At 37.8% G+C, this 24,033-nt stretch overlaps 1 protein-coding gene and 1 pseudogene across 1 annotated transcript in view; both read right to left on the reverse strand.

Moving 5' to 3' along the window:
* LOC126183795 (cullin-1-like) overlaps positions 1–11,505 on the reverse strand; it is a 221,017-nt gene extending 209,512 nt beyond the window's left edge. Inside the window, exon 1 of the mRNA XM_049926033.1 lies at positions 11,452–11,505. The gene's annotated coding sequence lies outside the window, so the exon portion shown is untranslated. The remainder of the gene's footprint in view (positions 1–11,451) is intronic.
* On the reverse strand, positions 10,112–10,316 carry LOC126186529 (U2 spliceosomal RNA; annotated as a pseudogene).
* Positions 11,506–24,033: the final 12,528 nt, after the last annotated feature.

Here is a 24,033-nt window from a genome sequence, read left to right on the forward strand (position 1 = left end):
AGGGTCATATCTGTCAGCATTGTAATCTGTTTCATTGTGGGTCATCCGCCCTGATGCCACCCGCTCTGATCAGGGGCTCTCCCCACGGGTGCCACCCAGACACAGCAAAGGCCACCTGGCATGGTGGCCAATGCCGGGAGTCCTGATTCCCCAGGAAGATAGGCATCTACTCCTTGGCATACATGGGGAGTTTTCAGCTCAGGCATCAGCAGTGCAATCCCTGTGTTGTCAGGAGGCTATCCACCAAATGGGTACATGACAGCCCCACCACAACAGACTGACTACCGTGCTGGATATTGGGCACAGAGAAATCCAATATTGTCATGGGGGTGAAGGAAGGACAGGAGACAACAGAAGAAGATGACATACCCCGGATAGTGTCCTCATCAAAATAGTTGAATTGCAGGTGGAGATGCAAAGCCATGACAAGAGGTTCATGAGATTGAATCTAAGGGCACTATGAATAACTCATACACCATGTAAGACATCCTTCCCCATATGGCCTGCTCTTCTATAGAATTTGGAAAGTGGCAGGTCAAACCAAAAGATGGGACCTGAACTTATAGGGCCGAAAAGTGAGAGACTCCTTTTAGTCGCCTCTTACAAGAGGCACGGATACTTCGGGCCTATTCTAGCCCCCGGACTCACGGGGGGGGGGGGATTAATGTACTGGGACTCGTATTCAAGAGGACCAGGTTTATTGCCCACCCAGCCATCCTAACTTGGGTTTTCCATGCTTTCCCAATATTGCTAAGGTTAATGCGGGGATGGTTCCTTCAACTAGACCAGGGCCGACTTGCTGCCTTCCCCTCACCTAATCCTATCATACTGTGTTAATTTCTTATATTTGTATAAATTATTTCTGTAATGTATCTGACATGTCTGATACTATTGCACTAAATGGACTATGGATGAATTAATGTGAATAAATAAATAAAGTCAATAAATAATCATCTTTGAAACAGTAACATGAGAAATGGGCTTGGACCCCAAAACCTAGCTCAATTAAAATAAAATGTTGAGAATAACAGGCAGCAAAGCATTTTCTTATGTAATAAAGAAAAGACTGTGTGTGTGTTTAAACTGAGTGAAAATGTTGACACCAGCCACAGTTACACAGACCAATGCTATACTGTTTTTTTTTTAACACATTTTGTTACATTAATAGCTTTATCTAATTGTTTTCTGGCCCTGAAACCATATCTGGATTTAGGTGGTTACGTCACATACAGGCCTGTCACAAGGTAACTTCATTATAAACATAAAAATTTATAACACACACAGTTGGAATGAAAAGTTATTTAATTGTTCAATAAAAATATAGGTTTTATTGAAGTATAGACATGAATACTCATCTTTATCATGTAGGATTGATGTGTCCATGCCCTTATATTTGCTCTCTCATTTGTCCTAACAGCACCCAATATAACTGTGCCACTCAGAGGACACACCAGCAAATTTTTTTTTTTTACAATTTTTATAGTTTTGACTGCAAAAACCTCATAAACATGTACATTTTCATTGGCCAAAATGTTTGACTCTATTCACTAACTCCTGCACCAGTAAGTGACAATACTTTCCATGGTAATTGAACATTTCATTACATATTTTAGAGGTCCAACTGACAAACTCCAATTTTCGACAAACTCCAATTTTCTTATTCACATGCTTCTTCATATTTGTCAGCGTTAGGTTAGATTAGACTAGATTAATACTTGCTCCATACATCATGAATACGACACTTCGTAATGATGTGGAATGTGTCAGGTTAATAAAAGGTGTCTATACAAGATATTACATTAGACAAAATATTACATGACACTCTTCTATATCCAAAAATTCATCTAATGAGTAGAAGGAGTTGCCATTCAGAAATTCTTTTAATTTCCTTTTAAATGCTATATGGCTATCTGTCAGACTTTTGATGCTATTAGGTAAGTGACCAAAGACTTTTGCGGCAGCATAATTTACCCCCTTCTGAGCCAAAGTTAGATTTAACCTTGAGTAGTGAAGATCATCCTTTCTCCTAGTGTTGTAGCCATGTACACTGCTATTACTTTTGAATTCATTCGGATTGTTAATAACAAATTTCATACGTGAATATATATATTGTGAGGCTACAGTGAAGATTCCTAGCTCTTTAAATAAGTGTCTGCAGGATGATCTTGGATGAGCTCCAGCAATTATTCTGATTACACGCTTTTGTGCAAGGAACACTCTTTTACTCAATGACGAGTTACCCCAGAATATGATGCCATACGAAAGCAGAGAATGAAAATAGGGGTGGTAAGCTAATTTACTCAGACGTATATCTCCAAAATTTGCAATGACCCTAATAGCACAAGTAGCTGAACTCAAACGTTTCAGCAGATCCTCAGAGTGTTTTTTTCCAGTTCAACCCCTCATCGAAGCATACACCTAGAAATTTTGAATATTCTACCTTAGCTACCAATTTCTGATCGAAGTCTATATTTATTAATGGGGTGATTCCATTTACTGTGTGGAACTGTATATACTGTGTTGTGGAACTGTATATACTGTGTTTTGTCAAAGTTTAATGAGAGCCCATTTGCAGAGAACCACTTAATGATTTTCTGAAAAACATTGTTTACAATTTCACCAGTTAATTCTTGTCTGTCGGCTGTGATAGCTATACTTGTATCATCGGCAAAAAGTACCAGCTTTGCATCTTCGTGAATATAGAATGGTAAGTCATTAATATATATTAAGAACAGCAGAGGACCCAAGACCAAACCTTGCGGCACCCCATTCTTGATTGTTCCCCAGTTTGAGAAATCACCAGCTTTTTGCATATTATGTGAACTGTTTATTTCAACTTTCTGCACTCTTCCAGTTAGGTATGATTTAAACCATTTGAGCACTGTCCCATTCATACCACAGTACTTGAGCTTATCTAGAAGTATTCCATGATTTACACAATCAAAAGCTTTTGATAGATCACAAAAAATCCCAACGGGTGACTTCCGGTTACTCAGAGCATTTAATATTTCACTAGTGAAAGTATATATAGCATTTTCCATTGAGAAACCCTTCTGCAAACCAAACTGACATTTTGTTAAAACTTTATTTTTGCAAAGGTGTGAAGCTACTCTACAATACATTACTTTTTCAAGAATTTTGGATAAGAAAGTCAGAAGAGAGATTGGGCGGTAGTTGTTGACATCAGACGTATCCCCTTTTTTATGCAGTGGTATAACAATGGCATACTTCAGTCTATTTGGGAAAATACCCTGCTTCAGAGAGCTATTACATATGTGGCTAAGAATCCCACTTATTTCTTGGGAACAAGCTTTTATTATCCTGCTGGAAATTCATCAATCCCACGTGAGCTTTCATTCTTGAGAGAGTTTATTATCTTCCTAATTTCAGATGGAGAGGTGGGTGGAATTTCAATTGTATCAAATGGTGTGGGTAAGGCCTCTTCCATTAACTGCCTTGCTTGTTCTAATGAACATTTAGATCCTATTTTCTCTACAACATTTAAAAAATAATTATTCAAAATGTTTTGAATGTGATGCCATCATCCTGTACTCTTGGTTGTCCTGTCTCCCTTGTAATAATATTCCAAATTATTTTGATTCTGTTATCAGAGGTATTAATCTCAGACATGATGCACATGCTTCTGGGCTTTTTTAATAACCTTTCTTAATGTAGCACAGTAGTTTTTATAATACTTGGCTGTTTCTGGGTCATTACTCTTTCTTGTTGTTAGATACAGTTCCCTTTTGTGGTTACAAGATATTTTTATTCCTTTAGTATGCCAAGGTTTTTGCATAGTTTCTTATAATTAGATTTAACTACTTTCTTGGGGAAACAGTTTTCCAATTCTCTTACAAGTGTATCATGAAATAAGTTATATTTTAAATTAGCATCAGGTTCCTTGTACACCTCATCCCAGTCTAACTGCTGAAGATTTTCTCTGAAATTTCTAATTGAACGCACAACTTTGGAGGGTAGTTTTGAATTACTGAATGGAGCTATGTCATATACTGTTAACTAGCTGAGCATCATGATCAGAATGCCCATTCTCAACAGGACAAGAATTTATGTTTTTAAACCTATCTTGGTCTATAAAAGTGTTATCTATCAATGTGCTGCTGTCCTTTACTACCCGAGTAGGGAAATTAATGACAGATGTCAAATTGAAAGAACCGAGCAAGACTTCCAGGTCATTCTTCCTATTACACTCTTTCAGTGAATCAACACTGAAGTCCCCACAAATAATAATTTGCTTTCCCCTATCTGACAGATAGAACAACAAGGCATCCAAGTTTTCCAGGAATAAATGAAAGTTTCCTGAAGGGGACCTATATACTGTTACAATTATAAAAGAGCCCTCCTTCAGTTTAAGTTGACAGGCACATGCTTCTATATGTTGCTCTAGACAAAACTTTTTGTATCTAAGTGATAACTTTTGACATATGTGGCAACTCCTCCTCCCACCTTATTCTCTCTAATCATATGTGCAGCTAGTTTATAACCACTGATATTTACCTTTTCCATATCAGACACAATGTGATGCTCAGACAGGCATAGTATATCTATTACATTGTTAGATTCAATGTCATCTAAACAAACCAGGAGCTCATCAACTTTATTCTTCAATCCCGGAATATTTTGGTGAAAAATGGTAACATTATTTTTTACTTTACTTTTCTGAGAATCTACTTTTTTCTTCAATTCATCAATATTTTGGTTAAATATGGTAACATTATTATCGACTTTCCTGTTGTGAGAATTTTGTGAGTTTTGGACCTCTTTACCACCTGCCTGCCTGAACTCCTCATTGGACACTGATATTAGCCTAAAAAAGAGGTACATCCATGAGTACTAGTGTCCCCCCTTATGGATTTCGCTAATAACCCTGCCAGTTTACCCTTCCCTTTCCTATTGAGATGTAGGCCATGCCTTGTGAAATCCCCCCTATCAATAGCCTCGACAGGAACTAGTCCAATGTCTGACAAAGTGGCCACCCTGCACAACTGATCCAACTCCATATTTACTCTCCTGACAGAGCGGTTCAACTGGGGCTGATCATGCAGCACAAAAGCAGGCACCAGCCCAACATTGGTATGGGTCGTTGCTGAGGCTATTTTCACCAGGTCACACTCAATGCTGTAGCCCTGATCCCTATCAATACTGTTTCCCACTCCACCCACTACCATCACATGATCCTGCTTTGTGAATTCCTTGCACAAGGAACCTATATCCTCTACCACCTGGCTAAGACTTGCACTTGGCTTCAAAAAGTTTGTGACCTGGTACCTGTCACCTAATTTTTCCTGCAAAATCTGGCCCACACCTCTTCCATGGCTGCTACCTAGCAACAGAACTTTCCTCTTACTTTCTACTTTTTTTGAAACAGTTGGTTTCCTAGTGAAATTCTGTTGCATCTTAACTACATCTACTTTTACTGGCGCCTCTTCCTTACTTAACTGTGGTAGCAAGGCAAATCTACTGGTTGTGCCAATTGGGAAACTGTCAGACACTGTCCTCTTTCTGTGGCCCCTGTTCCCAGCTATCACTTCCCACCGCTGTTTGCCCTCCTCCCCCCTTAACCTCTTCAGTTCCTCCCTCTACACCCTCTATCAGTTTCGGTTCCGTAAGATTATTATACATCTCGCAAAGAAACTCAAAATATATTTTCCATTTTTGGGTAAGATTTTTCACAAACTGTTTTACTAGGCTCAGATTGATGTGTAGGGGTGATCATAAAATTTTTTCCCACATGCACAATAATCTTGTATGAAAAGAAAGAGCCAATGAACCCATCATGCAACCACTGACATCTAAATTTCATCTTCCTGTAGTCATTAGCAGAGATACTAGCTGAAATATATATAATTAAATCAATGAAAAAGGCATTTATAGAATATTGAGTGAGAGTTCTTTGTAAAAAAGAAAATGGTGTGTGATGCAGCCATTTTGTTGTTACACAGGATTTTCAGAAATTCCCATTACAAACTTCTAGGACTTTTAGAGGGGTGCAAGTGCATAATATTTTGAATTTGAACCTATGTCCAGAAATGTACCATTCCCATCCTACAGCTGTTTGATAACATGTTTAGTAAGTAAGTATGCAACAGGGGAGTCATGTTGGGGGGTGCTGATGGATTGGCTGATGTCATTTGACGTCTGTCCTACACCTCTGACTTGGTTTGAGCATCATCCACGTATCTGTGCGTGTTAAGAGTGACATGGCTGAGTACACATTTGCAGAATATACTGACACAATCCTTCTATATGGTGAAGTTCACAGTAACGGAAGAGCTGCTCGTCACCTTTATCAATCCACAATACTAGTTATGCACAACGTCTGACTCCATGAAATACCCTTTTTACTACAATTACACAATGGCTTCAAGAGAGGGGTACCTTCACCCTCAGCAGACATGACTAATGCTCCAAGGAGACACTGCACATCCAAAATAGAAGAGGCTGTACTGCATCATGTTGACAAGAGAGGGAGGGAGGGGGGGGGGGGGGGGAAGAGAGAGAGAGAGAGAGAGAGAGAGAGAGAGAGAGAGAGAGCATGAAGATGAAGGAGCACCATAAGGATTGGGAGGTGGGAGGAGGAGGGGGGGGGGGGGGGGAAGGTCAAGTGGGCAACATAGCTAGAATGTAAGTAATATGTTATTAGTAGTAGTAAAACAAACTTACTGAAATTGGAGCAGAAACAACTATTTGCCACTTTTATAGTCAAATAAATAAGAACTACCATAGACTAACAGATTCAACAGAGAAACCATACACATATATTACTCAGGAGTAATCATTCTGATAAACATATGCTACCAAAAGGAACCTAAACAATTTCTCAAAAATAGTTTAGTGGTGAAGACCACATGATCAAGCAGTGATCCAAGCTTCATAATCTGCCATGCACATCTCACTATGTATGCAACATAAAGGCACAATGAATACAGAAACTGTATTACCCAACCAACAGCAGCCTATAGGTACCACAATAGTGCACACTGAAATGAAAAGTTGTACTCCTCAGTACACCAGCAATGGAACACAATTATTATGGGGAGCACCTGACAAACCACCGGTAATTGCAAGAATCGAACTACAGATGGTAATATATGTAATTTATTTAAACTAGTTAAGGGAGGGTGAAAGGGGGAGGGGAGCACAAGTTGCAGGCGGTAGTCAGTCGGATGAAAATGCTCGACACTGAAGTCAATCCATGACAGTCAACCCAGTAAACAAAATTTCATGATGAGAATATTAGAAACAGAGTGGTGGAGGAGGGAGGGGGAACTGGGTATACAAGAGTTTGTGACCAAGGGGTTGGCTGAAATGACAAAGGGGTTGGTGGTAGGCAAAGAGGTATGAACTCTACATCATTTTGGAACACAGTAAAGAAAAACTAAACTGCAAAGTGAGTGCTTCGTCCAAAACTTTACCTGGCTGCTTTATTTGGCTCTTAAAAATCTCAAGTTCTACATGTGGATCCTTCTAACAGGACCACATTTGGACAACATTTATAAATGAGGAGAGTTGGTACTATAGATAACACACTAACGGTTTGGAATCATGCACCAAGAAATATACACTCAGATATTTTGGAGGAATTTGAGACTTTTTTATGAGCAAAATACAGGAGTCAGATAAAGTTCTGAATAAACAAGTCGATATTTGGTTTAGTCAGTTCTTTGCTCTATTCCAAAATGATGTATCATTTCCACCAACCTCCTGACAAGTGCCTGCATACCTACCTGCCTCTCATTTGCCTCCCTCCCCTCCCTTCTCCAAGTCTCACCTTTTCTAATATTCTCACAGTGACATTTTGTACTCCAGGTTGACTGTCAGGTACTGAGTTCAGTTTCCAGCTATTTCACCCCTCTGACTACCACCTGCAATTGGTGCTTCCCCTCCACTCCTCTTCCCCCCCCCCCCCTTTCCAAATCTTATTGGTCTATCATGTGCTTCCATCATTACTGTGTTCCATTGCCAATATATGAGGAGTACAACTTTTGATTATAGTATGCCCTATTATTTGTGGTACCTATAGGCTGCTGTTGGTTAGATTTCAAGGTTTCTGCATTTGTTGTGCCTTTATGCCGCATATGTGGTATGACTTGGATACCAGATTATGGAGCTCGCTTTACTGGTTGATTATGTGGTCCTCATCACTAAATTATTATTTTTTAACTGTTTATATTCCTTTTTGTTGGCATATATTATCTGTCCAATTACTCCCGAGTAACATGCATATGATTTCTCTGTTGAATCTATTACTCTATGGTAGTTCTTATTTATTTGATTATAAAAATGGCAACTAGTTGTTTCTGGTCCAATTTCTGTAAGTTTGTTTTACTACAACTGATAACATATTTACATTCTTGCTATGTTGCCCATTGTGCCCCCTCTTGTTTGCTCCATTTTCATTCTCCCCCTACACGTTTCTCCAGCCCTCCACCCCACCCCCTATCTCTACAACCCCATTCCACCGTATCTGTCCATGAATGTGTTTATACCAGGATGGCAAGTACATTTTTAGTGCTTTATGAAAGACAATTTTGTGGTTTAATGTATGTTTTTACCTGGGACATATCAGGAAAAAAATTGTTTTTAAGGTTGTTATTGGTAAGGTTTTTATGCTTCTAAAGGGTTGCAAGTTCAGATTTTTTTTTTCCCAAATGTCCTATTATTTCTTTTTTCCTTAATACTAATACAGTGGTTCACATGTAATGATTTTTACATTGCCAACATGGCACACAACTTTGTCATATGCACAATATGTGGCACTGCTGTGTTTTACTGTCAATGATTTTAAGTATGTGACTGCTTTTGGTACAGATTTCAAAAGTATTAGTTTTATTGTTGACTTGCACTGTTATGGTATTAACTCTTGTATTTTTGAGGGTTGGAGAACATTGTAATACATACGAAATGTTTCCTATATCCTGATAGAGCACCCCCTCCCCAAGGTTTCCTTACAGCAACAGTAGTATACTGCCAGTAATCTGTATGCACTGTAACTGTTCATTTTCACTTCATAATAAGTATATATTTTTGATATTGTGTTTGTATTTTCATAAATACCATTTTGACTATGTTACGCAAGTCTTGAAACAATATGTTTTTCCTGCTATGTGCTCCAAAATAAGGTAATATCTGTATTGTACATGTGTAAATTTGGTTTTCTATCCTGTAGGACGATTTAAAAATGGGTCTCTGGCACAAACTAGTTATCAGGTTAATAAAAGAAAATGGAATTTGCAACTTTGGCTGGTTTTTCATTGTACTGTTTACCAGATGTTGCAGACCTGCAATTATTTCAGAATGCTGGAAGCTCATACATATCTGTTTATCAGCAGGAGGGCAATAAAAAGTAGTATAATAAATTGCAAATGCGGATGCAATAACAAAGGTGAAAGGAATGTTAGAAACAAGGAAAACATTTGTGGAAGTATGCTTGAAGAAAATCAAATGATATTTTCACAATAAGCTAATTAACAAACACAGAATGTTGATTTGTCTTAGTATTAATTTTATTAACTGCTTCTGGAAAGTTGGTACAAAACATAACACTGTGTTAAAAAAAATTCTTCATGAAGTTTCTTTTCATCATTTCTCGGGGAAGAAATTATATCACTGTTCTCCAATAAGCCTCTCATTAAATGGTGTCTTAACATAAGACAGTAACACCCACAAGATATAAGTTATTATTTATTGTTTATGATGGTCTGATACATCTTCCTACGGTAAACATTGTTCATTTGCATAAGCAACATTTGTGAGCACAATAAACAATATACACAATGACTTTCCTTTCTGAAATCAATTAATTTTTTAAGGCATTTGAGGGAAGAATGCCTACTTGTAACACTTAACCCTCATAACACCAACATGTTTTTAGTAACACGTATTACTGGGGAGAGGGGGGAGGGGGGGGAGATAGGTAGAGGTAGGTAGATTACATATTGTACAGATCATTTTAATGACTCTTTTATTGAAACGATGTGGAACGAATCAGTTTACAGGATTTGTAAATATGATTAACTGTTAACATTAATGAACACCACCATTTTATTGCTGCTCATGCAATTCTGACATTGAATTATGAGTTATTCAGCACAAGCTTTTGTCTTTTGTTTGTCAAGTATGACTCAAACCAGCTTCGTAAAAGCCAACAGTTCCAGAAAACTTGAAGCACTCCGTCATGAGCCAAAAATGAGTTTAATATTCTGGTCCTGCGATGCAGAATGTTATCAGATATTAAGCTGATAAGAACAGATACTACACTTTGATCTTAGCCAAAAGGAGCTTTTATAAGAGAGTATAAAGATTTACACAATCTAAGGCCTTGGAGAGATCACAAAAAATACCAACTGGCATTATTATTATTATTATTTATTATTATTATTATTATTATTATTATTAAAGATTTGTCCAATTTGCTGAGTAACTGTATAAATAGCAATCTCAGTCGAGCAGCCTTTCTGGAATCCAAACTGTGATATGCTGCATAAATTGTTCCCACTTAACATGTGCAACTACTCTTAAGTACATTACTTTTCTCGAATATTTTGGAAATAGATGTCAGCAAGGAAACTGGGCGATAATTTCCTAAATCTTCATTGTGAACTTTCTTCTGAAGTCCTGTAATAACTGCATATTTTAACGTCTGGAATATCTGCATTGCATATATCACCCTAAATAAATAAAACCAAAATTTGTTAATTGTTGTATTCTCATTAACAACAGACTTTTTGAAGAGTTACTGTTGTATAAACTGGTTCTAGGCTATGAAAATATATTTTAGCATATTCTACCTTCGAAATATGTACACCCTTTCAGTAACCAGTACCACAAAAAGGGAGGAAGGGAGGGGGGGGGGGTACTTTGTCATCACCACATTTTTTTTTTTTTAAATAAAAATTTCGTTAATTATTTCTTGTTGACTTCTCACAGCATACTTTTTAATGAGACACTGGAGTGCTAGAAGGGCCCTGAAACTGAAAATACTTAATATAACGCTCACTGGAAAGTCATTGCCACAGACTTAAAATTATGGGTTAAGTTTTATTGAACAATTAAAAACATTTTGGGAATCTGGCACACGACTTCTTTAAAAATAAATATTTTTTCAGAATTTTAAAATATAAATTATGTGACTAAGAGCACAATATTTTCAAAAGGTGAACATAAATAACGTCCGGGGCCTGCTCCCCCCCCCCCCTCCCACACACACACACAATATTTTCAAAAAGTGAGCATAAAGTACAACCCCCGGCCCCTCCCCCCCCACCCTTTCACACCGGAATATCGATTTTGAGAGGGTTAATCGCATTATGTTTACACTTACACACGTGCGTAGGCGTTACAAAAACACAACTAACATTAAATAACACAAGAATTGTTTGTCATTAGTCTCACGAGCACGTGTAAATATCGAAAACTACCCCAGAACCTTACCTAATTTCGAATTTCAATCCACTACTCTCAATGCCCTACCGCCTGTTTGACAGGACTTGACAGTGCTGCCAGACGATGTAACTCCTACCAACATAACGCAGTTCCAGTTGTATGTCTACCCTACTTTCCCCATCTCCTATGCTATACCAAAGCACGTTTCCCACACCTATTTTTATCGGATTACCTTCAGAGCCAATAAATTAACCTGAAAACCCAGTATTCTAACCAGGGTTTCATTTCGGCCGGAACGTGCTAGAATGTCGGTCGGCATTTTCCAGGATTTTTTTTTTTTTAATTATAAGAAATTAAGTTTTAAAAGCGTTCATTTCAAAACAGTATTTTGTTAAAAGTCATTTGTCAATGAAAGTTTTATCACAAATTTTCAAAAATCGAAACTTTTGATTTTTGTGGTTGCGGGAGGGCCTTGGATGGGTGTAGAAAAATCAATATGCTTCTGGCTTTCGGCTGAAATCGGAAAGCGCTCACGTGACGTCACTCGCTCGCTACCCTTGGGACTCCATGTTGGCTCCATCATATTTCGATTGTTTCTGTATTATAACTTAAGCGTTACGGCAGTACGCCGTTATAATGCAAAGAAGCCATGAAGATTTAGCACTCTGGGTGCAACTTGTTATAATTAAATTTCAGTTAACGACATCTGTAGAAATCCTAAGAAAATTTATGATGACCAATGTTAAAGCAGTACTATGCAAGCGTTAGCTGTGATCCTGCGGTTAGGGCGTCGTCGTCGTAGAGTCGAAAAATAGCACGTTCGAAACTAGGATATGGGTGCTCTATTAGTAATGAGTTCCATTTTGTGACACCAGTCTGATAAAAAAAGCAAAGACTAAATTGCTGAGAAAACCAGCATCATTTTCGTTCTTGTCACAAATATTTGACCCTTTATTCCGAATATGTCGCGATTTCTGAGGGAGTGGTTAGCTGCGAATGCAATGAGCAGCAATCATATTGATAAGCTAGCTTGTCACGAATGTTCAGATGCAATGGTTTTTCTCTGGTGTACTTCCAACAGAGCGCAACTACGCATGCGCCTTTGTGCATGCGTAATTTACTGTAAGTGGCCGGGCGTATAGCGCATGACGCTGAAAATGGGAGGAGCAGGCACTGGATGAAGTCGGGGGAGGATTGGCGAGGAGGGGGGGGCGCGGGGGGGTGTAATCGGCTGTTTTATTATGACCAAAACAAAGGTTTCTCCCTTAAAACACTGTGGGGAAACTTACCTCTTCTTCTCAAGGCCACTGATTTGACAGGCACATATTAGTGTGTACTTACGGAGCAAGGGGAAAGTTCGATAGGATTCGTCGGCTTGGCCAGTGACGTAAAGTTAATTGCTGTTTCTTTAAAAAAAAAAAAAAAAAAAGAAAAAAAAGAACTGTTGAAGGCTACGAACAAGAAAGCATAAAAAATTGGTTGTGATGGGAGACTGATCTGTACCTTGGTCTCTTTGAAAAAACTCTACGATAACTTCACGATATAATCGTCATATTGTTTACGGCGTTTGCCGCATGTTTCCTGCGTCACTGGTCACACCCGACGCTCGTATCGAACACTCCTCTCTATACTGTTACTAGAGACGACATACTTTCGATGAGGCATACTTACAACCAGGCAGTTGAGAATATAATGTATTGATCCGAAATTTAATTTGTTAAGCATCGACTACATCGTGGCAAAGCAGCCAATCGTTTTAATATTAGTCAAACTATTAGCTGTAATAATTAGCAGTACAAAGGGCCCAAGATCCTTCCGACCATTGCACAACCAAAATACGCTACTATTATAATTTAACCACTGAGATGACGCTTTTTAGTCACAGGTATACGACAATATTGCATGAAAATTGATTAAGCGGTAAAACTTAACAAAGGGCCATTGGTGCTCTTACCTTCATCCAGACGCTCCTCCCTCTGCTGCGCAGGTGCTTCTGTTTGGAATTTCGTTGCTTGGTCACCTGTGGCGCTAGTTGTCAACCCTCCAATAGAAGTTCACTCAGTCAAGACCATGTGTGACGTCATTGTGACGTGTACACGCTGTATCGAACGCAACAGAGGCCGTGTATTGACTTTTGTGAGGGTAGCCTACGTTCACAGTACATCGTGCAAACATGGCGTCACACGCCGTTATCGAAGATAGTAGAAACTACTATCGACTTTTATTAGCGTTCGATGAGGGGTGCTTCCGTAAAGTCCGTTTATTTTCCAAGGGTATTTCCGTTCCGCTGTTACAACGACAAGAAAATGCGTGTTTTTTCACTACACTCGTTTTGTATTATTGAGGTAAAGCATGTACCATGCATATTATGTCATCCATGTACCTGTACCAGTCGATGATGATGTAGCTTTTATTTGTTATTATGTCTTCAAATATTAATTTTTCTATATGATTCATGAAAGTGTTAGCTAATATTCGTGAAATAGGTAAAGCCATGAGTAAACCTTCTTCGTGTATTCTTGATTGAATTCAAAATAATTTCATTGTGTTATAACTGTAACAATTTTATTGTTTCATTTGTATGTTCATGAAAGTAGGAAAATTTTTAACTTTTTGCTATCTGAAGGTGCATTTCATATAATTCTTGGTTTGGTGTCTGTTTTCTCTTATATAGTGACTTAATTTCGTCTTTCAGCCAGTCATTTTTAGCGGCTTGTCGTAACTTTTACTGCTTTCGGACTGTTTTTGATCTTTACACGACATAATATGCATGGCAGATGAACATATTACAGTAACTGCACAAAGACATAAATACTCTACACAAAAACATAAAGCTCACAATAGAAGAAGAACACGAAAACTCACTCAACTTTCTAAACATAAACATAACAAAAGACAATAACAACCACACATTTGACATATACAGAAAACCACAACAAGTGACATTATTACAAATGCAACCTCAATACACATGCAGAATCAGAAACAGGCTGCAATCAGATACATGTTAAATAAGTTGAATAGGATACCTCTAAACAAATATGATTACTGGAAAAGCCGGCTGGTGTGGCCGTGCGGTTCTAGGCGCTTCAGTCTGGCACCGCGTGACCGCTACGGTCGCAGGTTCGAATCCTGCCTCGGGCATGGATGTGTGTGATGTCCTTAGGTTGGTTAGGTTTAATTAGTTCTAAGTTCTAGGCGACTGATGACCTCAGAAGTTAGGTCACATAGAGCCATTTGAACCATTTTGATTACTGGAAAGAGCTGGCCATTATAAAACAAACGGCATTTATAATGGATACAAAGAAATAATGGTAGAAAAACTAAACAGAAAAATAAAGAGACAAATAATTAAAAAAAATTAACTGAACCACACCAACACATACAAACTGCACTATCACAAAAAAGGCATACAATGACCTATCACAACAGATTCACACATAAAATAGGTAGCATATACAAAAAACAAGGTATAAACATTGCTTATGAAACAATAACCTCAGTAAAGAAGCACATCCCAAAACTGAAGTCAAAAACAAACAGATACCAACGATATGGTATCTATCAGCTCAGTTGCAGAGATTGTGAGAAAATGTGCACTGAAATGACTGGCAGGACATTCAGAACAAGGTATAAACAACACATCAGAGCATTTAAATGTGGTACAAACCATTCAACATTTGCAGATAATCTAAAACAATAATACCACAGAGCAAGCAATACCGAAAAAGATATGAACACATAAGAATCAGTAAAGACAGACACTTCCTACCTTTCCAAGAAAATTTCCACATTCACAAAGCATTAACACAAAATAAACAGTTGCTCAATAGCCAAATAAATATTGGAAAACAGACACTATACAAACTAACCGAAAAAATAACATGGAAAACAAAAGAGCCTTCCATCCTCCATCCCCTCCCACCCAAAACCCTCCCCCCTCCCAGTTTCACTTCACTTCTTGCTCCTCACCTTTTCCTCCAACCCATACTCCATCATGCTACTATACACTTATGTCCATTCATTATTACTTCTCCCTCCACCACCTAGAGAAAAAGCACTCCACCACTATTTCTTCACTACTCTTACACAGTATATAAATACACACCACCATAACTAAATAGAGTAACACATATACAATTAACAAAAAAATTATAGGTCAAAGACAAACTAGTGGCAATGTTATGTTGGCTACACTAAAAAACAGTGCACACTTAGAAGTACAAAAACAAACAGTAAACAGTGGTCTACAAAAAAAGTGTGCTGTGTAAAATGCAAGACATGTATAATTATGCAGAGCAATGAAAAATTGGATACAAGTATCAGTGTCTAATGAAGAAAAACACCAAAGTGTGCTAGCAGACGGCATTTCCCGACGTAGGCGAAAAACCAAGCAGGACTCACCATGAGAAAAAACCAGTGAGCTCGATAATAAACTGGAGAGACTACTCAAGGCGTCTCTGCCTAGAAACTCATGACTTAGTGAGGTCACCATATTGTAATGGGGCAGTAGTAGTTCTTATCGTTCTTCCTACTTATGATTTTACAGTGATTGTTTCTTTTTTGACAAAACATGGTCAAGAGTTATATTGGATAGTAATACAGTAATCGAGGGACGCCAGGACATGGTAGTCAACTCCATCTGTAAGTTACATATGCTTCTATATGCTTAAGGAAAAAATGTTCGAGAAATTCAAATACTGTAAAAAGATATCTAAAATCTTTTCAGTTTTCCTCACTCACGTCCATAACTTTTAAAGAAACGGGTGCATGCAGTACAAAGGGAACACTGGATCTCATTGAAACACAGTGTCATTTGTAGATCTCATTTTATAAAAAGTAGCTACATGTTTTGCCCAGGAGCTGATAGGCAGCTACTGAAGTATGAAGCTATACCAAGTTTATTCAGTTTTCCAGGCCATTTTCAAGTGGAAATTCATTCGGAACAAATCACTATTTTCTGAGGTAAAACCATGCGTTACATTAACAACAAGGATACACATTGCTGTTAATGTATCTTTCTGAATTTCTAATAGTTGCTGATAGATTCTTTTAATTTTGTTTCAGCAAATGAATGAGATCCAAATGATAAATGCGTTGTGTGAAGCTGATGTCAATCATGAGAAGTATGATGCAAGTGTTCAGACTGATGTCTCTCACAGAATTGTGGCCCTTAGGAAAAAAGTGAGACGATTGCAGATGAAATTGAAGTGGCGTGGAAAAAGGTGGAAACAACAGCAGTCTTCACTAGAAGTACTGAAAAAAAAAGAAACCCATGCGAATCTTTGCCTTTAAATGCACAGAGGAAATTTTGAACACTTGCTAATCCACTCTGAATGCTACATAATTGTTTCAACTAATCATTATGTGCATTTTTGATACCGAAATCCTACAATAAAAGTTTTTTCTGCCACTTTGCTACGTTTTTCAGTTACTTTAGCTGCTTAATTATGGATCTGATCACATTACTGTATTTAAGTTTTTGTTCCAAATAACCTAAGGAATAACCTCCAGCAACCGGGGAAAAACATGGTGACGCACCCTGTATATACACATGTCAAACATTGGCAAATGTAATTAGCTTCACCAACCTCTGCCTCATGCAAGAAGTTACCCTGTGGAGCAGCTGTTGCTTTTTTGTGTGTTCCTTTAATCTAATCTGAAGGTATACAGTCGCAAGCCATCATATTAACTTGACTCATGCATGTCTTCACAGTCAGTGGCAGACACTCGCATATGCTCTTTGCCCAATACGTTGGCTTGTTTACAAAAGAAAAAAACAAACAGAATTAATAAACCTGTCACAAAAAAATGTAATGAGTTTAAAGGAAACCACATCTTTCAACCTTCATAATAGAGGCAGTTGGATTTGCCACGGGAGTCTTGCAGTGAATGTGATCATTTGGGCACTTGTATGGAACATTAAGAAGTTCTTTGCACTCAGTACATCTTAACATTTACATAAGCTTTCTCACAACATATCCTGACACGTAATAAGTAATAAGCTTCTGGTATTCACTGAGTGGTGCTGAGTCAAGGGCCTCAAAGTAAGTACTATCTTCACTATCATCAGTGAAGTTATCACTTTGCTTCTTATGGCACATGGATTCATGAACATTGGAAGTGCTCACTTTCTCAGTGTCATCTACATTACTCTTGTCACTTGTAGTAACATTGTTCTTGAGCAACATTGTTCTCAGAGCAGACTGGAACTGTAATGTGGTGGGATTATTGTTCCAACCAAACCTAGGTCTGATGCAATAAAAAGAGTTTTAGATGATCTTGTGAGAGTCTGTATGTTAAGAAATACTTTAGAGATTCAGTAACATGAAATAGAAACCCCTGTGAGAGGTTTATAACACCATTAATGCACACCAAAAATCCCAGTACAAATATTTTTTGGAGATACACACTCACCATCAATCCCTAATGTTTGAAGGAAGTTTTCTGCACAACACAGAAGTTCAGTCCAACAGTTAACGTTTTCAGTTCTCAATGGTTATTTAAAGCCCTTGGTATAGACATTCCTAGAGTTGCACACATCAAACAGTTTACCAATAATTCTGATGAATTATACAGTGGCAAAAGCGCCAGGAAAATCTGTGTGCTGCGAACTCTCTAGAAATTCAATGGCATCAACAACACTGTAGCTCACTGTCTGGGCTGCTAAAGAGACATTCATTTCCTTATTATAGAAATTCACATGTGAACCAGAGAGTGAATTGCATTTTTTAAAGATTAAATGTAATTTCAAAATAAAGTCCCACTTCACATCTCCAGCTTCACAGTTAATAATTTTCTTTTAAGCTAAAGTGTTATGAACTAATTTCAGCATGAGGCATGGATCAAGAACTGCATGAACATTACTGTCATTGGCAGGATGCTTGAAGTAAGGGGTAAAATTCTCAAGGTTCAATGAGCAGCCAAGATTCTTCAGTGTCTGAATGTTGTCAGCAGCACCATCACATGGCACTGATCTCACAAGAACACCTACAGAAAACAGTTTCAGTATACAAACTCTCAGAATTTCAGTCATTACGTCTGATGACAGTTTATTCGCAAAGAAATATGCAACTGGACACTTTAACTCTTCAGTATATGACACTATCTGAAAAAATAAAGCTTCAGTAGCCAGTTCTTCAGCATCTACATTCACAACGTTGCCCAACTCAGTGTAGTCTGCGCACACTTTTTTGTTGTTGTTCCATACATGCTGCTTCCTAATTGACATATTACAAAAAATAAGTGCACTCTCTTTAAGATATTGTTTGTCACTGGTATTATGTTTTAGATAGTTGAAAATCTCTTTTAGATAGCCAAGTTCTACAGAGTTCCGAAATATGCCACAGTGTATGGAGCGCTACACTTGTGTTCACAGGACACTCGATCAGTCTTAAGTAGACAAGTGCAGCGAGTGGTACGTTTGCATAACACCCATGTTGTTGATACTACAGTCATGGTTTACTGTTATTGTCCCGTATGTTTTTCATTGCAGAAGTATGGAGAGATGGTATACATTTTGGGCTTCTGTGATGATAATGCAGAAGCTGCTGTTGCCGAATATCACCGTCGGTATCCTAATCGTAGGATTCCGAGTGCCAAAATATTTGGTGAAACATATCGAACACTGCTAGAAACTGGTTCTCTTCCCAGTATTCACATTCACTCCGAAAGACATCGTGACGTTCAAGAAGAGGAAAACATTTTTAATACAGTAGAGTGCAAACCTTGTTCAAGTGCAAGACGCCTAGCTACCCGATTGAACGTTTCACAATGTAAGATTCTTCACAAGAATGGACTGTATCCTTTTCATGTGCATTAAGTTCACCATTTAGAGCCACAGGATTGTGCCAACAGTTTCCAGTTTTGTAGCTGATTAAATGGAAATTGGCAGCTCTATCGCTTCATAATGTTCAGTGATGAGGCAAACTTTACAAGAGATGGCATCTACAACATGCATGTCTGGGCAGACGAAAATCCCCATGCTATGGTAGTACCTCAATTTCAACGCAGATTCAGTGTAAGTGTCTTATATGGTGTTGTGTGTGACCAGTTACTAGGGCTGTTTATTTTCCCGGGAAATTTAACCCTTTCAGTGGAAGTGGTTCCGTTTGAAACCACCTACAATTTTCTCATTTTGTGGCAAAAGGGCAGTGGATACAAATGGGGAAACCTTTCAGCAGCCTAGTTAGTGCTGCCCTCTAGCGGCTATCACTGGAACCGCTTCAAAATCTGTAAATATTAGCAAGTAGTGAGGCAAGTAGGATAGCCATTTTTGTACTCTGTGAGCGAACGTTTTTGTTCTCAAATTGTAACTGTATTCTTCTGTATTAGGTAACTTTTATGCATGTATTAAATGTAGAGTACTGTTCTGTTTACATTAATACTATACGTACTGCAATAATAACCAAAATAATGCATTTATTTCCGTGAATATTGTGGTGGTTCCATTTGAAACCATTGCTCCTGTAATGGCAGCATTAGTAGGTGTGACGAATTTTTTTTCCCCAGTTTCACGTGATGTATTCTCACAGACTAAAGGATGAGGAAATTCTGGAGTGCCTTTTCGCAGATAATCCTTCAGATCCAGACTCACAGATTGACACTAGCAGTGACAGTGAAAGTGATGTGCAAGCTGAAGACAGTGATCTCGATTTGCGAACGAAAACCCCTGTTTTATCTCAAATTATATCGGAAAGTGAGAGTGAGGACCATTTTGACAATGACAATGATGATAGTTTCAGCACTGATGACGATTTGCCACTGTCTACGATTGCGAATTTTTCATGGAGAAAGGACATCAGTACAATGAACTTTGCCGCCAAATTTTCAGAGGAAGCTGGTGTACGAGGAAAACTTAAATATGACAATGATGGTATGCACCCAGTAGATTTTTTTGTGTCTGTTTTGTGACACTATTTTAGAACACATAGTTTTCCAGTCGAACCTGTATGCAACACAGAAAGGTGGCAATTTCAAGACTCTTTCTAAAGCTGAACTAAAAGTATTTTTGGCTATAAACATTCTAATGGGAATCAAGAAACCTTGTTATTATTGTGATTGCTGGTCATCCCATAAGGAACTTCAAGATGCGTACATTTCCTCACTAATGTTTGACACATATCGCATCAATGACAACGCTGTTATGCCTTCAAGGGAGAACAGAAATTATGACAAATTATATAAAATCCGTCCACTAATCAATCAGATACCGATAAACTTCAAAAAATGCTATGTACCTACTAAGGAGCAAGCTATAGATGAATGCATGGTGAAGTTCAAAGGACGAATCACATTCAAACAATATATGCCCCAAAAGCCAATCAAGAGGGGATACAAAATCTGGGTCAGAGCTGATAAGCTTGGATATATTTGTGATTTTCAGATATAAACTGGAAAAGTTGAAGGCATAGTGGAAAAATCCTTAGGAGACCGAATTTTGAGAGATATGTGTAAAGGCTTGGAAGGAAAGGGATACCACATATACTTTGATAATTTTTCTACCAGTGTCTCACTTTTACAGAAGCTAAAAGATGACGGACTTTTCGCCTGTGGAACAATTATATCACACAGAAAAGGACTTCCTACACTAAAAACAGACAAATAGTTGCAAAGAGGAGAGTTTGACTGGTCAGTTCGTTCTGATGGCATTGCCTGCATCAAATGGAAAGACAAATGTGTAGTCATGTTGCTGTCTACAATTGATTCGCCTGTATGTGTTGAAGAAGTCAGCAGTAAAGAAAAGGATGGAAAAATCACAAAAATTGTGAAATCATATAATGCAAATATGGGATGTGTCGATAAGGCAGATATGATGAACAGTTTTTATGCAATAGATAGGAATTCACGAAGGTGGTTGCTAAGATTATTTTGATACATAGTTGATATTTCTATTGGAAATGAATGTATTCTGTTTCGATTATGTAATCCAACAGCAAAGCAAGTGCTAAAAGATGTTCGAAGATGTGTTGCCACCGGCCTGGTAGGCAGTAATGTCTTCAAAGATAGTCCTGGCCATTCCAGTACACCAGCAGAACCATCTGCAAAAAAATTCAAAACTCTTCTTCCCCATGAGAAACGTATATCGGAAGCAAAACATCTGCCAAAACATGGAACCTCAAGGCACTGTGAGCACTGCATCACAAAGAAAGAACCCCACAGAAGCAGATTGACATGTAGTCACTGCTAGGTAGCCTTATGCTTATCTGCAGAAAGGAAGTGCTGTTTACTGTATCATCAAAAGTGTTGACATTTAGTGAGCAGTGGCTCCATTTGAAACCACCCTTTATGTGTTCAGTTTATGTATATTTCGTTTAATTTTTACATTTTTCTGCCTCACTGTATGAAAATTAATCCAATAAAAACAAGGAAAAAGTAAAAATTAATTATTGTTTATTTTGCCTCTGAAAGGGTTAAATGGTCAGATGTACAGTAACTTTCTACGAAAAGACTTACTGCTGCTTCTTAAAGATGTTCCTCTGGAAACAAGACGCCACATGTATGTCTAACATGACGGGGCACCTACACACTTCCACTATGTGGTAACAGCTTATCTTAATCAGCAATTCCCACATCGATGGATAGATCGCGGGAGCCCAATCAACTAGCCTGCCAGATCTCCAGGTTTAACATCCCTAGACTACTACATCTGGGAGCAGATGAAAGACATCATGTACGAAGTTAAGGTGGGAACACGAGAAGGACTGATACAACGCTCTTTCGAAGCCGCAACGTCAATAAGGAATGAGCATGTGAAATTACGAAATGCTACTCAAGTGGTTCACTCCCGTGCAAATCTTTGCCTTCAAATGCAGGGAGGAAACTTTGAGCACTGCTTTAAATCACACTCTGAATGCAAAAGGCTGCTACAATATTGTGTAAATTAATTATTGTGTGCATTTTTGATAATGAAATCCTCGAATAAAGGTTTTTTCTGCCATTTTCCTGAGTTTTTCAGTTACTGTAGCTCCTTAATTATGGACAAGATTCCATTACTGTATTTACATTTTTTGTTCCAAATAACCTAAGGAATACCCTCCAGAAACTGGGGGGAAAACCTCGTGACTCACCCTGTATAGTGAATGATCCAAGACAATAAATTAAAATTCAAACTTATGTTGCCGATTTGACCACCTCCTTCCTTTCCCAAAATTCTTGCCTGTAAATTGTTGACGAAACGACCTGTAAAGTGATTAGTAGAATGATTCTGTAGGTTCTAGCTCAACTTTGGCTCACTAGCTCACTCAGTCCGTTCGCTTGCCTACTGAATCATTATATTTTCTCCCTCTGTTCAGGTCTAACTCACTCACTTTCTAATCTTGATGAATGTAAGAAAATAAATGGTGAACGAGAGTTAATGACACATTTCCCTAGGGGAACGGTAGAAATATATTACGATACTTAAAATCGATTTTAATCACTTAGAAACTATAGCAAACTGTTTAATTAGTTTCACATCAGAGTTTTAACTATCAAAATCGGTTCAGAAATAGCAAAATTATCGAGATATTAATTGTCTGCAGTCAGAGACATCTATTTGTGGCTTGCTGAACTGCTGCAAGACAAGTGTAGATGAGACTGAGGGACACAGAGATAAGGAGGCGTGGCTAGTTTTCTGAAGGTCATGCCCACTGCTTTATAAGAGCTTGCTGTTTCCTCTAGATGCCATTGGAGTTAGCGGTCTCATACGGACAAGAGCTACGTGATTACTTGCACATGCAGCAGTCAGCAGCGGTCGATATGTTAACCGATTTTAAAAATTCAAGATGCTAACATAATCTATATAAAAGAGCTATCCTGAAGTCATTCCATTATTTTCTCGATCTTTCTGAAAAAATTTCAAAATGAATTGGAAACACGAAGTTAACACTTCTATAACTTTTTCTAGTTTTTTATTCATTTACATAATTAAAAATTTTCAGTAAGTATTCTATGTTGTGCATCGTATGTAAGATTTTTCTTACCACACATAATTATATAAGCAAGAGTATCATTCGAAAGTTTATGGTTAAAAGTTGCACAAAGTTTCATAGTCGTTTTCTGTGTAGTTACAACATTCTTTCTACCAGTCATATTGATTACACAAATCGGATAATTTGTTATGAAATTAATGGGTTAATATCGATGTCTGTTTTCAGTAGAGCAATTCGTTTAATCGGATAATTTGTTATGAAATTAATGGGTTAATATCGATGTCTGTTTTCAGTAGAGCAATTCGTTTAAAATAGAGAAATATGTCATATGATTTGAGAAAATTATTTGATCGATTAATATTCCACATTTCCTGTGGAAAAATTTCGTTTCTACCCTTTTCCAAATATATATTCTGTAGTTTAACTTGATCGAATAATGACGAGTCAACTAATTGATTAATTTTTCGTTTTGTCTGGAATGTGACAAAAACGAAGTAAGGTATGTTGAATTCTACCGAGTTGTAGTAATTTGTGATATCGAGTTCAGAATTATTTTTGACAGATTAGCCAGCGAACAGTTTGAAGCTCATAAAAAGAAATAGGAATTTTCCGATTTTTCAGAATGTTTTCTCACTGTTCTAGCTCGTAATTTGGTTCGTATTTGACAATAGGAACACGAATTTCCATCGATTCTATGACGATTTTTCCTTCTTTTGGA

The sequence above is a fragment of the Schistocerca cancellata genome, chromosome 4 (genome assembly GCF_023864275.1).
Source record: "Schistocerca cancellata isolate TAMUIC-IGC-003103 chromosome 4, iqSchCanc2.1, whole genome shotgun sequence".
NCBI lineage: Eukaryota > Metazoa > Arthropoda > Insecta > Orthoptera > Acrididae > Schistocerca > Schistocerca cancellata.